The sequence below is a fragment of the Physeter macrocephalus genome, chromosome 5 (genome assembly GCF_002837175.3).
Source record: "Physeter macrocephalus isolate SW-GA chromosome 5, ASM283717v5, whole genome shotgun sequence".
Lineage (NCBI taxonomy): Eukaryota > Metazoa > Chordata > Mammalia > Artiodactyla > Physeteridae > Physeter > Physeter macrocephalus.
Genome location: NC_041218.1, coordinates 47710497 through 47724946, shown reverse-complemented (window position 1 = coordinate 47724946; position 14450 = coordinate 47710497). Strand labels below are relative to the sequence as shown.

Below are 14450 nucleotides of genomic sequence, written 5' to 3'. Positions count from 1 at the left end.
GGTCCGGGAGGATCCCGCGTGCCGCGGAGCGGCTGGGCCCGTGAGCCATGGCCGCTGGGCCTGCGCGTCCGGAGCCTGTGCTCCGCAACGGGAGAGGCCGCGGCAGAGGGAGGCCCGCATACCACAAAAAAAAAAAAAAAAAAAAAAGTACCCCACCCCTTTTCCAATTTGTGGAAGTACTTCATATTTTGAGAAGGTCATAACTATTTTTCAGCTGCGAATATGATTCAGGACGAGCATTTTCATAAATGAGTATATAAATAAAAGCCTTCTGTGTTCTGGAAACTGTGCCAGGCACTTTTTTGAAATTAAACTTTTTATTATGGAAAATGAGGTGGGCACTTAAAATTTTAATAGCAATGTATTTGAAATGAGAAATATTTCCAGTATCTCTTAGAGTGGCAGAGATGTATTTTTCCCATCCTAGGGGACCATAGGACGGTTTTTTTTAAGGCTGTAGTGTGATTCTCTGGGGGTGTTTTAAGGACATTTGTGTCTGGGAGGAGCAGTTGGCATAGTGACTGATGAGGTTCTAGAGCACAGCTAAAAGTGCACCTGTTGGGTATACCCAGAATCTCTTCCCTATGCATAGTGTGGTTACAAATGAGTTCTGTTTATTTTTCTTGTGATCATTAGTAGAACCTGAGTGAGGAGGGGTGTTTTAGAAGACTTGCCCTTTGCTTCAAGGACCTTCATTTGATGTCAAGAGATGGAATTAGATGTGGATACCTCATGGCTGGGCTCCGGTGAATGTCAGAGGCTAACGTTCTCCTAACCTAAAGGGAGGGTGCTTGATCAAGTAATTTGCTTTTGAGGTATCTCTAAGCTCTAAGATGTATAATCTTATGCCCTTGAATGAAATTTAGTCGCTGGTCTTGGTCTTTCCCCCCTTTCCATCACACACACCTTTTAACTTGTTTTCTTTCCTCCTCAACACTCTTCCTTCTTTTGTTCCACCTCCCCCCCTCCTTTTTTTTTTTTTTTTTTTTTTTTTTGCCTCTTCTTTCTTCTTCTCCTTCTCCTGCTTTATAGAGAAGGTTTAGTCTCTTGGTACTGTACCTACTTCCTGGTCATGAAATATCTTTTTTTCCCCCTGACTGTTTTTATGTATCCTTCAATAAAGCAAAATTTCTCTGGAAGGATCTTTTGGAATCTTTATCATGTGGTGCCTGTACCATCTGTTCTGTTGGAAAAGAGTCTACTTTTTTCTGCCCCAAGTAAGAGAAGTTAATTTTGTGAGTGATGCCATAGTGGAAGCCCTAAAGAAAAGGGGCGCTGGAGCCATTGCCAGAGATGACTGTCCTTACATCATGCTGCTTGTTCCTATGGCCCACAAGCCACCTCACTGTGGACAAACTGTTCATAGAAGCCCATCACACTGGGTATACTTCCAATTACGGTTCAGCACCTTCTCTTTCCTTAGGAGATACATTTATTTTGGAAAGGAATGGTAATAGCCTAGGAGGAGCAAATGCATTTTTGTTTCTTCCACCCTTCTATGAAAGTTAATCTCCCCAAAAGAGCATAGTGTGAGTGTTAATGACAAGCTTTGATGAAGACATCACTAATTTTCTTCTGCTGAAGCTTGTTTTTAAAAGTAACATTTTTTTTCTTATGGTTTTGCACATAGTAATTTAAAAAATACATGTAATATCAGTCTTAAGTTTTTGTTCATTTCGAATTTTTCTCCGAAGGGAGTACATAACCCGTTTGTGTAGTTTATTTCCGTCATGTCCACAGCTTGATATGGGATGCCTTATGTCCAAATTTGAGTGGAGAGGTTAGGGAAACAGTTTATCAGCTGATCCTTTGAATCCTTGGTGGATGTTGTTAATTTCATTCACCGGCTACTGGTGTGCTGGGCTCTGTGCTAGGCACAGGGCAAGCAGTGTTAAACAAGACAAACACTGCTCCTGCCTTTCTTGAGCTTACAGTCTGGTGGGGGAGAGAGACATTCATTGGATACATGGTTGGAAGCAAGTTCCAAGTGTGTGTGATTTGAGGGGAGAGGATGGGAGAGGCTAGTCTGGGTCGCTGGGGAAGGCTTCACTGAGGAAAAGATTTAAGCAGAACCTGAAGGATAAACAGAAGCTGGGTAGGTGGTGAGGCCATAGCAGAGGTGCAGTTGGAGGCTGTAAGGAAAAACTTTTTAGGCTCAGGGAATGTCAGTGTGAAGGCCCTAAAGCAGGAAAAAAACTGGTAAGTGTAAGGAAAGGAAAGAAGACCCACATGGCTGGAGAGCTGAGAAGAGGCTCCAACAAGTCTGCAGGGATGGAGGGCAGGCCTGAAATTGCAGGACCCCATAGGCTGGTTTAAACACTGTGGAGTGATTGTGCATGCACGTGCATGTGTTTGTGTGTGTGTAAGAGAGAAATGGTGAGATTGTTTAAAAGCTCATTTTGGCTACATTTATTGTATTTTGCCAAATACTGTAGTTATTTTGTGAGCTTCTCTTGCCTCTTGAGTTAAACTGTTAGGTATCAATTACTGAAAGTTGGAAACATCCATCAAGCCCTGAGAATAGCAGTATATAAATTGCTTGCATGAGTATACTGCTAAAATACAGAAAGAGAAAGGAAGAAAAGTCTCTTTTCCCTAATATATTAGGCAAACTCAGGTACCCTGTGCTCCATCAGAGGAAAAGGAAAAAAGAAAAAGAAGAAGAGCTTCTGTGTATTTTCTTCAGCATTCTGAGCCATCATGCCTTTTGTGCAGTAGAACATTGGATATTCTGGGATTTAGTGTCCAGCCCTCTCTTCACATATTAGAAGATTAAGCCCGGAATGGAAAGGGGATGGATTAAACATTTCACAAACACCTACATTGTATGAGACATAACACTAGTCACTGTAAGTTTGTTATTTGTATCTTTCAAACCCTAAAAGTTAGTCAAGGGATATTATACCTGCTTGGTTATACGTTAATGCTCTATAGTAGAACACTAGTTGAGTCAAAGAGTCCTAAAGTCTAGTGCCGGCTCTGTCACTGCCAGCTGCAGAGTCACTTTATCATTCTGAGCTTTAGTATCTTCCTCCAAAAAAGTGATGAGATTTACCCATTAATAATTGTAAGAATAGTAAAAAAAAAAAAAAAAAAAAAAAAAAACTTAACACTTCTAATGTTCCAGGCACTATTCTAAATATTTTACATGAATTAACTCATTTAATCATTGCAGCAATTTTAGGAAGCAGTTGCCTTTATTATTCCCATTTTCCAGATGAAGACATTGAGACACAGAAAGGTGGAGGAAGGAACTAGCCCAAGGTTACACAGTTAGTAAGTGGCTCCAGTGTCTGTGTTCCATTCATTACATAATACTTATAAAGGTCCTTCCTGCTTGATCGTTATATAATTCTAGCTGATTCATAATGTGCCTATATTTAAAGTATGTCGACCTAGAATAGCAGACTTTATTTGGGGGTGGGAGGTGGGGAGGAATTCAGGAGTATGGAGGACTTTGCCTGGTGTTGTGCATATGTTTTGTCACAAGGAAATTTTCTGAGCTGTGCTCTGAGCTTTCTACTTTCAGTTTTAGGTCCCTTTCCTGCCCACTCAGCACACAGGAGGGCTGCTGCCATGAGCTCCAGCCAGTTGCAGGCTTCTTGGGCCCTTCCAGTGCATTAAAACACAAGCATATTGCAGCACTGCATTCCAAAAATAACAAAAGCTTGCATCATGCTCACCAGATGGTTGTCTGAGGAGGTGCTGTAATTTTGCTTACCTCCCCCCAGGTGGAAGAAGGTGATGCTTGTCCATATATGTTTGTACTGTGTAAACAGTACCAAGAGGCCATCTGGAATGTGAGTGATTCAGAGCAAGATTCTCGTGGTCTCACAGCCACTAGTCAACCTTTTTTGTTGTTGTTGTTGTTTTTAACATATTTACTGAGATATGAATTAACCTCTCATGAATTTCACCCATTTAAAGTATACTAGTCAATGGTTTTTACTGTATTTACAATGTATAACCATCACCACAATCAATTTTAAAACATTTGCAGTATCCTAAAAAGAAATACCCGTTATCAACCATTCCACCCACCCCCTCTTGCCCTTGGCAACCACTAATCTGTCTGTATAAATTTGCCTATTCCAGACATTTCATATAAATGGAATCATACATTATGTGGTCTTTTGTGACTGGCTTCTTTTACCTAGCGTGATGTTTTTTTGGATTCATCAGTGTTGTAGCATGTATCAGTACTTCATTCCTTTTTATTAACAAATAATTTTCTATTGTATGGATATATCATTTTTTAAAATTATTAATTAATTAATTTATTTTTGCTGTGTTGGGTCTTCGTTTCTGTGTGAGGGCTTTCTCTAGTTGTGGCAAGCGGGGGCCACTCTTCATCGCGGTGCGCGGGCCTCTCACTATCGTGACCTCTCTTGTTGCGGAGCACAGGCTCCAGACGCGCAGGCTCAGCAGTTGTGGCTCACGGGCCCAGTTGCTCCGCAGCATGTGGGAGCCTCCCAGACCAGGGCCCCCACCCGTGTCCCCTGCATTAGCAGGCAGATTCTCAACCACTGCGCCACCAGTGAAGCCCTGGATATATCATTTTGATTGTTCATCAGCTGATGAACATTTGGGTTGCTCCATTTTTTTGGTTATTATGAGTACTGGTGCTGTGAACATTTGTGTCACGTTTTTGTGTGGACGTGTTTTCATTTCTCTTGAATATAAACCTAGGAGTAGAATTGTGGGGTCATGTGGTAACTCTTTAACAGTTTGGGGAACTGCTAAACTTTTCCAAAGTGGCTACACCATTTTACATTATTGTTAGTAATGAAAGAAGTTTCCTGTTTCTTCACATCCTCACCAACATTTGTTATTGTCTGTCTCTTTTATTATATTATCCTCATGAGTGTGAAGTGGTAGCTCAGTGTGGTTTATATTTCCCTAATGACTAATGATGTTGATCATCGTTTCATGCATTTATTTAGCCATTTGTACATCTTTGGAGAAATGGCTATTTACATCCTTTGCCCATTTGTTAATTGGGTTATTTATTTTTTTCATTAGGGAATTGTTAGGGCTCTTTATTCTAGATACAAGTTCCTTATCATATATATTATTTGCAAATATATTTTCCTGTTCTGTAGGTTGTCTTTCACTTTCTTATGGTATCATTTGCAGCACAAAAGTTTTAAATTTTGACATCTAGTTTATCAATTTTTTTCTCTTATTGCTTGTGCTTTTAGTGTCAAATCTTAAACCTTTTCCTAACCCTAGGTCCTGTATTTTTTTCTAAAAGTTTATTTGTAGTTTTAGCTCTTACTTAATCTCATTGAGCCTCAGTTTTGTGACAGCAAGAATAATAGCCATACTAGGTTTGTTATAAAGGTGAAATGGATAGCATATATGAATGTGCCTTGTAAATAATTCACTTCAGGTTAGGTTTTCCTGGTTAATGATAACAGGGAAAAAATCAATTTGTATTGCCTATGTGTGAATTGTGGCTCCTTATGGTTTCTGAGAGTATATGTATCCTGAATTCCTTAAATCATCCTTTTGAAAGTTGGAGGGGTATAAATTATAAAGAAAAAGATTCAAATAAATCATCAGAATTTTGGAATTTACTCTGCAGTCCTATGACAGTCATCCTTGTGGATGAATGGTGATTACAGATCATGTAATTCTGTGTACCACTGGTATGTACTTTTGCTCCCAGCAAAAATTAATTAATAATTTGTTAAGGAACATAAGAGATGTGAAACCATTGCCTCATTGCCACTGCATCAAAAGCAATACCTGTCTTCCCCTTGATTCTGATGTGTGATGTGACTGGAGATATTAGGAGTGATCCATGGAGTATTACGTGGTTGAAGTGGTCTGTGGATGGAAGAAGCCTCGGTACCATTGTTCTCGGACTGTACTCTCAGTGGTTAATCATCACCACTTCCTGTTACCATTACTTTCATCTTATTTAGAATTGAGCAAAAAAGCTAGTTAAATTCCATTAGGAATAGATTTGAGACAGACCAAAAAAACCAGCAGTGGAGCTATTTTTGTATACAAGACAGATGAATGAGACAATAGGGAAGGTGAGTCCAAAAATTACCATGATGGTTGGGCATTTCTCTCCCCAGATCCATTTTCAAGTTGGCCTTGGAGGGTATAAAAGTACCAGGAGAGAAGGAGAAATGGATAATACAGAGTTAGCCAGAGAGAGGGCTGACCATTCTCAGTATTCCTATCACATCAGAGGAAGCAAAATACCATTTGCTTGAGAATCTATTCCATGTCCTTCAGGTAGAATTGTTCCTATATAGTCCAAGACAAGGATGGCTCTGTTTTGATTTTTAGATATCAGAGAAATGGTTTCAGCAATCTACTTTTAACATGGTCTGATAGCCCCCAGTCAATCAATCTTTCATTTACTGAGAATAAATGATAAAAAAAACACTGCTTATCAACTTCTTACCAGACCCTATGTGGGTTGTTGGGAATACTGTTTTGAGTACGACATGATCCTTGTTCTCAAGGAGATCATAGTCTAGTGAACATCTTTCTCAACTACAAAAATGCCCTTCCAGATAAATTTGTGATTTTGACCTTGAAGCTTCTATGTGGTTATTCTGAGACTGTGGCTTGACAAGGCTTAGAGGGACCACGTTGCATATAGCTGGTCCCTAGGTGTATTTAGATGTTACCTATCACCCTCTGGTGTCTTTACTGGAATTTTAAAGGCAAATTGGGGCACCCCTGACCAGCTTTAATGTTAGTCTTTTGGTCATCCAGGTTGACACCACAGATGACCTGTTGCTTTTCTGCCTCTGCTGGCCAGTATTTACAACTTGGATGGAGTCCAGCCCTTCAACTTCTGAGGCCAGTATAAGCCGCGAAAAATTAAGAGAAGGAAGTAAGAAAGTGAGGAAGGTGTAAAACTTGAGGAGACAGGCATACCTTTGTCAAGAAAAATGTAGAGAATCCTTTTTCAGGAGTGGTCAGGGAAGACTTCTTGGAAAAGGAGGGACCAAAGGGTGGGTGGGATTGACCTGGACAGAAAGAGTAAGGTGTGAGGGAACAGAAGGAACCCTCAATGAAGAAACCAGCAGGACTAAAAAGGAGGGTTCTTTTCTGGGAGCAGGAGGATATACTGGGGTGTTGTTAGGATGGGATTAGATTATTAAACCAAGCCAAGCCTGAGAGTTTCGAGTTGGTATTCAGGGAATCTCTAGGGGTTTCTAAATAGGAGGAAAGGACAGGTAGAAACAGTACTTCAGGAAGATTCAGCCATCTGAAACATGATAAGGGAAGTGGAAAGGTTGAAATACAAGGGCAAGATTATGTGGGAAGGCAAGAGGGGAGGCATTGTTCCCCATTTCACAGATGAATAAACCAAGGTCACGTGCTAAATACTTCACTGAGAACAATACTGCAAATAAGTCTTGAGCCAGGTCTGCCTGACTCCGTGTCCTTTCCACGACTTCATGCCCTGGTGTGGGCACGGTGGAACATTTGAAGCCAGAAGTACAAACGAGGGTGATTGGGTATGATTTAGCGATTGACCTGGAGGAATGGGGCAGAAGTGACCCTCAGGCTTGGAGCTAGGATGATAAGAGAATGCTGGGTTTGTTAAGAGAGACAGTGTAGTCTGAAGGAAGATGACATATTAAACCTTGGATACTCAGTTTAGTCCATCTCTCTCTGTTTATAAACTGGAAAATAATGCCCAAAGGACTTAAATGACATGCTCAAGATGGCACATCTGCGACCAGCACTCACCCGCCTGAGAGGCTTGTCTGCTAAGCTGCTGGGACGGGTGGGGGCTGGGAGCTGAGGCACGGGCTTCGGAGGTCAGACCCCACGGAGAGGACTGGGGTTGGCTGCGTGAACACAGCCTGAAGGGAGCTAGTGTGCCACAGCTAGCCGGGAGGGAGTCCGAGAAACAGTCTAGACCTGCCTAAGAGGCAAGAGACAATTGTTCCAGGGTGTGCAAGGAGAGGGGATTCAGAGCACCACCTAAACGAGCTCCAGAGATGGGCGCGAGGCATGGCTAACAGTGCGGACTCCAGAGACGGGCATGAGACACTAAGGCTGCTGCTGCAGCCACCAAGAAGCCTGTGTGCAAGCACAGGTCACTCTCCACACCTCCCCTCCCGGGAACCTATGCAGCCCGCCACTGCCAGGGTCCCGTGATCCAGGGACAACTTCCCCAGGAGAACGCACGGCGCGCCTCAGGCTGGTGCAACATCATGTTGGCCTCAGCTGCCACAGGCTCGCCCCGCACTCCATAACCCTCCCTCTCCCGGGCCTGAGTGAGCCAGAGCCCCCTAATAAGCTGCTACTTTAACCCCGTGCTGTCTGAGTGAAGAACAGACGCCCTCAGGCGACCTACACACAGAGGCGGGGCCAAATCCAAAGCTGAACCCCAGGAGCTGTGCAAACAAAGAAGAGAAAGGGAAATCTCTCCCAGCAGCCTCAGGAGCAGCGGATTAAATCTCCACCATCAACTTGATGTACCCTGCATCTCTAGAATATCTGAATAGACCACAAATCATCCCAAATTGAGGCGGTGGACTTTGGGAGCAAAGATATATTTTTTTTTTCCATTTTTCTCTTTTTGTGAGTGTGTATGTATATGCTTCTGTGTGTGATTTTGTCTGTATAGCTTTGCTTTTACCATTTGTCCTAGGGTTCTGTCTGTCCTTTTTTTCTTTTTTTCTTCTTTTTAGTATAGTTTTTAGCATTTGCTATCATTGGTGGATTTGTTTTTTGGTTTGGTTGCTTTCTTCTTTCTTTCCTTTTTAATTACTTTAAAAACTTTTTTAATAATTATTTTTATTTTAATAACGTTCTTTTATTTTATTTCATTTCATTTTATTTTATCTTTTTCATTCTTTCTTTCTTTTCTTCTCCCTTTTATTCTGAGCCATGTGGATGACAGGCTCTTGGTGCTCCACCCAGGCATCAGGGTTGTGCCTCTGAGGTGGGAGAGCAAAGTTCAGGACATTGGTTCACCAGAGACGTCCCAGCTCCACATAATATCAAAAGGCAAAAATGTCCCAGAGATCTCCATCTCAAAGCCAAGACCCAGCTCCACTCAACGACCAGCAAGCTACAGGGCTGGACACCCTATGCCAAACAACTAGCAATACAGGAACACAGCCCCACCCATTAGCAGAGAGGCTGCCTAAAATCATAATAAGGTCAGACACCCCAAAACACACCACCAGATGTGGACCTGCCCATCAGAAAGACAAGATCCAGCCTCATCCACCAGAACACAGGCACCGGTCCGCTCCAGCAGGAAGCCTACACAACACACTGAACCAACCTTACTCACTGGGGGCAGACACCAAAAACAACGGGAACTACGAACCTGCAGCCTGCAAAAAGGAGACCCCAAACACAGTAAGTTAAGCAAAATGAGAAGACAGAGAAACACACAGCAGATGAAGGAGCAAGGTGAAAACCCACTAGACCTAACAAATGAAGAGGAAATAGGCAGTCTACCTGAAAAGGAATTCAGAATAATGATAGTAAAGATGATCCAAAATCTTGGAAATAGAATGGAGAAAATACAAGAAACATTTGACAAGGACCTAGAAGAACGAAAGAGCAAACAAACAATGATGAACAACACAAAAAATGAAATTAAAAATTCTCTCCAACATTCGAATTATAGGGGTCCCAGAAGAAGAAGAGAAAAAGAAAGGGACTGAGAAAATATTTGAAGAGATTATAGTTGAAAACTTCCCTAATATGGGAAAGGAAATAGTTAATCAAGTCCAGGAAGCACAGAGAGTCCCATACAGGATAAATCCAAGGAGAAACACGCCAAGATACATATTAAACTATCAAAAATTAAATACAAAGAAAAAATATTAAAAGCAGCAAGGGAAAAACAACAAACATACAAGGGAATCCCCATAAGATTAACAGCTGATCTTTTAGCGGAAACTCTGCAAGCCAGAAGGGAGTGGCAGGACATATTTAAAGTGATGAAAGGGAAAGACCTACAACCAAGATTACTCTACCCAGCAAGGATCTCATTCAGATGTGACGGAGAAATTAAAACCTTTACAGACAAGCAAAAACTAAGAGAATTCAGCATCACCAAACCAGCTTTACAACAAATGCTAAAGGAACTTCTCTAGGCAGGAAACACAAAAGAAAGAAAAGACCTACAATAACAAATCCAAAACAATTAGGAAAATGGTGATAGGAACATACATATCGATAATTTCCTTAAATGTAAATGGATTAAATGCTCCAACCAAAAGCCATAGACCGGCCGAATGGATACAAACACAAGACCCGTATATATGTTGTCTACAAGACACCCACTTCAGACCTAGGGACACATACAGAATGAAAGTGAGGGGATGGAAAAAGATATTCCATGCAAATGGAAATCAAAGAAAGCTGGAGTAGCAGTTCTCATATCAGACAAAATAGATTTTATAACAAATACTATTACAAGAGACAAATAAGCACACTACATAATGATCAAGGGATCAATCCAAGAAGAAGATACAACAATTGTAAATATTTATGCACCCAACATAGGAGCACCTCAGTACATAAGGCAAATACTAACAGCGATAAAAGAGGAAATCGATAGTAACACAACCATAGTAGGGGACTTTAACACCCCACTTCCAACAATGAATAGATCATCCAAAATGAAAATAAATAAGGAAACAGAAGCTTTAAATGATACATTAAACAAGACGCACTTAATTGATATTTATAGGACATTCCATCCAAAAACAACAGAATACACTTTCTTCTCAAGTGCTCATGGAACATTCTCCGGGATAGATCATATCTTGGGTCACAAATCAAGCCTTGGTAAATTTAAGAACATTGAAATTGTATCAAGTATCTTTTCTGACCACAACGCTATGAGACTAGATGTCAATTACAGGAAAAAATCTGTAAAACATACAAACACATGGAGGCTAAACAATACACTACTTAATAACGAAGAGATCACTGAAGAAGTGAAAGAGGAAATCAAAAAACACCTAGAAACAAATGACAATGAAAACACGATGAGCCAAAACCTATGGGATGCACCAAAAGCAGTTCTAAGAGGGAAGTTTATAGCAATACAGTCCAACCTTAAGAAACAAGAAACATCTCAAATAAACAACCTAACCTTACACCTAAAGCAATTAGAGAAAGAAGAACAAAAAAACCCCTAAGTTAGCAGAAGGAAAGAAGTCATAAAGATAAGATCAGAAATAAATGAAAAAGAAATGAAGGAAACGATAACACAGATCAATAAAACTAAAAGCTGGTTCTTTGAGAAGATAAACAAAATTGGTAAGCCATTAGCCAGACTCACCAAGAAAAAGAGGGAGAAGACTCAAATCAATAGAATTAGAAATAAAAATCTTCCAACAAACAAAAGCCCAGGACCAGATGGCTTCACAGGCGAATTCTATTCAAACATTTAGAGACGAGCTAACACCTATCATTGTCAAACTTCCAGAATATAGCAGAGGGAGGAACACTCCCAAACTCATTCTACGAGGCCGCCATCACCCTGATACCAAAACCAAACAGAGATGTCACAAAGAAAGAAAACTACAGGCCAATATTACTGATGAACATAGATGCAAAAATCCTCAACAAAATTCTAGCAAACAGAATCGAACAGCACATTAAAAGGATCATACACCATGATCAAGTGGGGTTTATCCCAGGAATGCAAGGATTCTTCAATATACGCAAATCAATCCATGTGATACACTGTATTAAGAAATTGAAGGAGAAAAACCATACGATCATCTCAATAGATTCAGAGAAAGCCTTCGACAAAATTCAACACTCATTTATGATAAAAACCCTCCAGAAAGTAGGCATAGAGAGAACTTACCTCAACATAATAAAGGCCATATATGACAAACCCACAGCCAACATCGTCCTCAGTGGTGAAAAACTGAAACCATTTCCACTAAGATCAGGAAAAAGACAAGGTTGCCCACTCTCACCACTATTATTCAACATAGTTTTGGAAGTTTTAGCCACAGCAATCAGAGAACAAAAAGAAATAAAAGGAATCCAAACTGGAAAACAAGAAGTAAAGATGTCACTGTTTGCAGATGGCATGATACTATGCATAGAGAATCCTAAAGATGCTAGCAGAAAACTACTAGAGCTAATCAATGAATTTGGTAGAGTAGCATGATACAAAAGTAATGCACAGAAATCTCTTGCATTCCTATACACTAATGATGAAAAATCTGAAAGAGAAAGGAGAGATATACCATGTTCTTGGATTGGAAGAATCAACATTGTGAAAATGACTCTACTACCCAAAGCAATCTACAGATTCAATGCAATCCCTATCAAACTACCACTGGCATTTTTTACAGAACTAGGAAAAAAAATTTCACAATTTGTATGGAAACACAAAAGACCCCGAATAGCCAAAGCAATCTTGAGAACGAAAAATGGAGCTGGAGGAATCAGGCTCCCTGACTTCAGATTATACTACAAGGCTACAGTAATCAAGACAGTATGGTACTGGCACAAAAACAGAAATACAGATCAATGGAACAGGATAGAAATCCCAGAGATAAACCCACACACATATGGTCACCTTATCTTTGATAAAGGAGGCAAGGATATACCGTGGAGAAAAGACAGTCTCTTCAATAAGTGGTTCTGGGAAAACTGGACAGCTACATGTAAAAGTAGGAAATTAGAACACTCCCTAACCCCACACACAAGAATAAACTCAAAATGGGTTAAAGACCTACATGTAAGGCCAGACACTATCAAACTCTTAGAGGAAAACATAGGCAGAACACTCTATGACATAAATCACAGCAAGATCCTTTTTGACCCATCTCCTGGAGAAATGGAAATAAAAACAAAAATAAACAAATGGGACCTAATGAAACTTAAAAGCTTTTGCACAGCAAAGGATACCATAAACAAGACCAAAAGACAACCCTCAGAATGGGAGAAAATATTTGCAAATGAAGCAACTGACAAAGGATTAATATCCAAAATTTATAAGCAACTCTTGCAGCTCAATAACAAAAAAACAAACAACCCAATCCAAAAATGGGCAGAAGAACTAAATAGACATTTCTCCAAAGAAGATATACAGTTTGCCAACAAACACATGAAAGAATGCTCAACATCATTAATCATTAGAGAAATGCAAATCAAAACGACAATGAGATATCATCTCACACCGGTCAGATTGGCCATCATCAAAAACTCTAGAAATAATAAATGCTGGAGAGGGTGTGGAGAAAAGGGGACCCTCTTGCACTGCTGGTGGGAATGTAAATTGATACAGCCACTATGGAGAACAGTATGGAGGTTCCTTAGAAAACTAAAAATAGAATTAGCATATGACACAGCAATCCCACTACTGGGTATATACCCTAGAAAACCATAATTCAAAAAGAGTCATGTACCGTAATGTTCACTGGAGCTATATTTACAATAGTCAGGACACAGAATCAAGCTAAGTGTCCATCAACAGATGAATGGATAAAGGAGATGTGGCACATATATACAATGGAATATTACTCAGCCATAAAAAGAAACGAAATTGAGTTATTTGTAGTGAGGTGGATGGACCTGGAGTCTGTCATACAGAGTGAAGTAAGTCAGAAGGAGAAAAACAAATACCGTATGCTAACACATATATATGGAATCTAAGAAAAAAAATGTCACGAAGAGCCTAGGGGTACGACAGGAATAAAGACTCAGATCTACTAGAGCATGGACTTGAGGATATGGGGAGGGCGAAGGGTAAGCTGTGACAAAGTGAGAGAGTGGCATGGACATATATACACTACCAAACGTAGGGTGGATAGCTAGTGGGAAGCAGCCACATGGAACAGGGAGATCAGCTAGGTGGTTTGTCACCACCTAGACGGGTGGGATAGGAAGGGTAGGAGGGAGGGAGAGGCAAGAGGGAAGAGATATGGGAACATATGTATATGTATAACTGATTCACTTTGTTGTAAAGCAGGAACTAACACACCATTGTAAAGCAATTATACTCCAATAAAGATGTTTAAAAAAAAAATCAGGGACTTCCCTGGTGGCACAGTGGTTGCGCGTCCGCCTGCCGATGCAGGGGAACCGGGTTCGCGCCCCAGAAAGATATACAGATTGCCAACAAACACCTGAAAAAATGCTCAGCATCATTAATCATTAGAGAAATGCAAATCAAAACTACATTGAGATATCATCTCACACCGGTCAGAATGGCCATCATCAAAAAATCTACAAGCAATAAATGCTGGAGAAGGTGTGGAGAAAAGGGAACCTTCTGCTGAGCCTGCGCGTCCGGAGCTTGTGCTCCGCAACGGGAGAGGCCGCAATGGAGGGAGGCCCGCATACCACCAAAAAAAAAAAAAAAAAAAAAAATCAAAAACACAAACAACCCAATCCAAAAATGGGCAGAAGACCTAAATAGATATTTCTCCAAAAAAGATATACAGATTGCCAACAAACACCTGAAA

General features: G+C 40.5%; 1 protein-coding gene across 3 annotated transcripts in view; it reads left to right on the top strand.

Annotated features, from left to right (window-relative positions):
- Window positions 1–14450, top strand: part of PLEKHA8 (pleckstrin homology domain containing A8) — a 114467-nt gene that overhangs the window by 1205 nt on the left and 98812 nt on the right. The gene's annotated exons all lie outside the window — the stretch shown is intronic.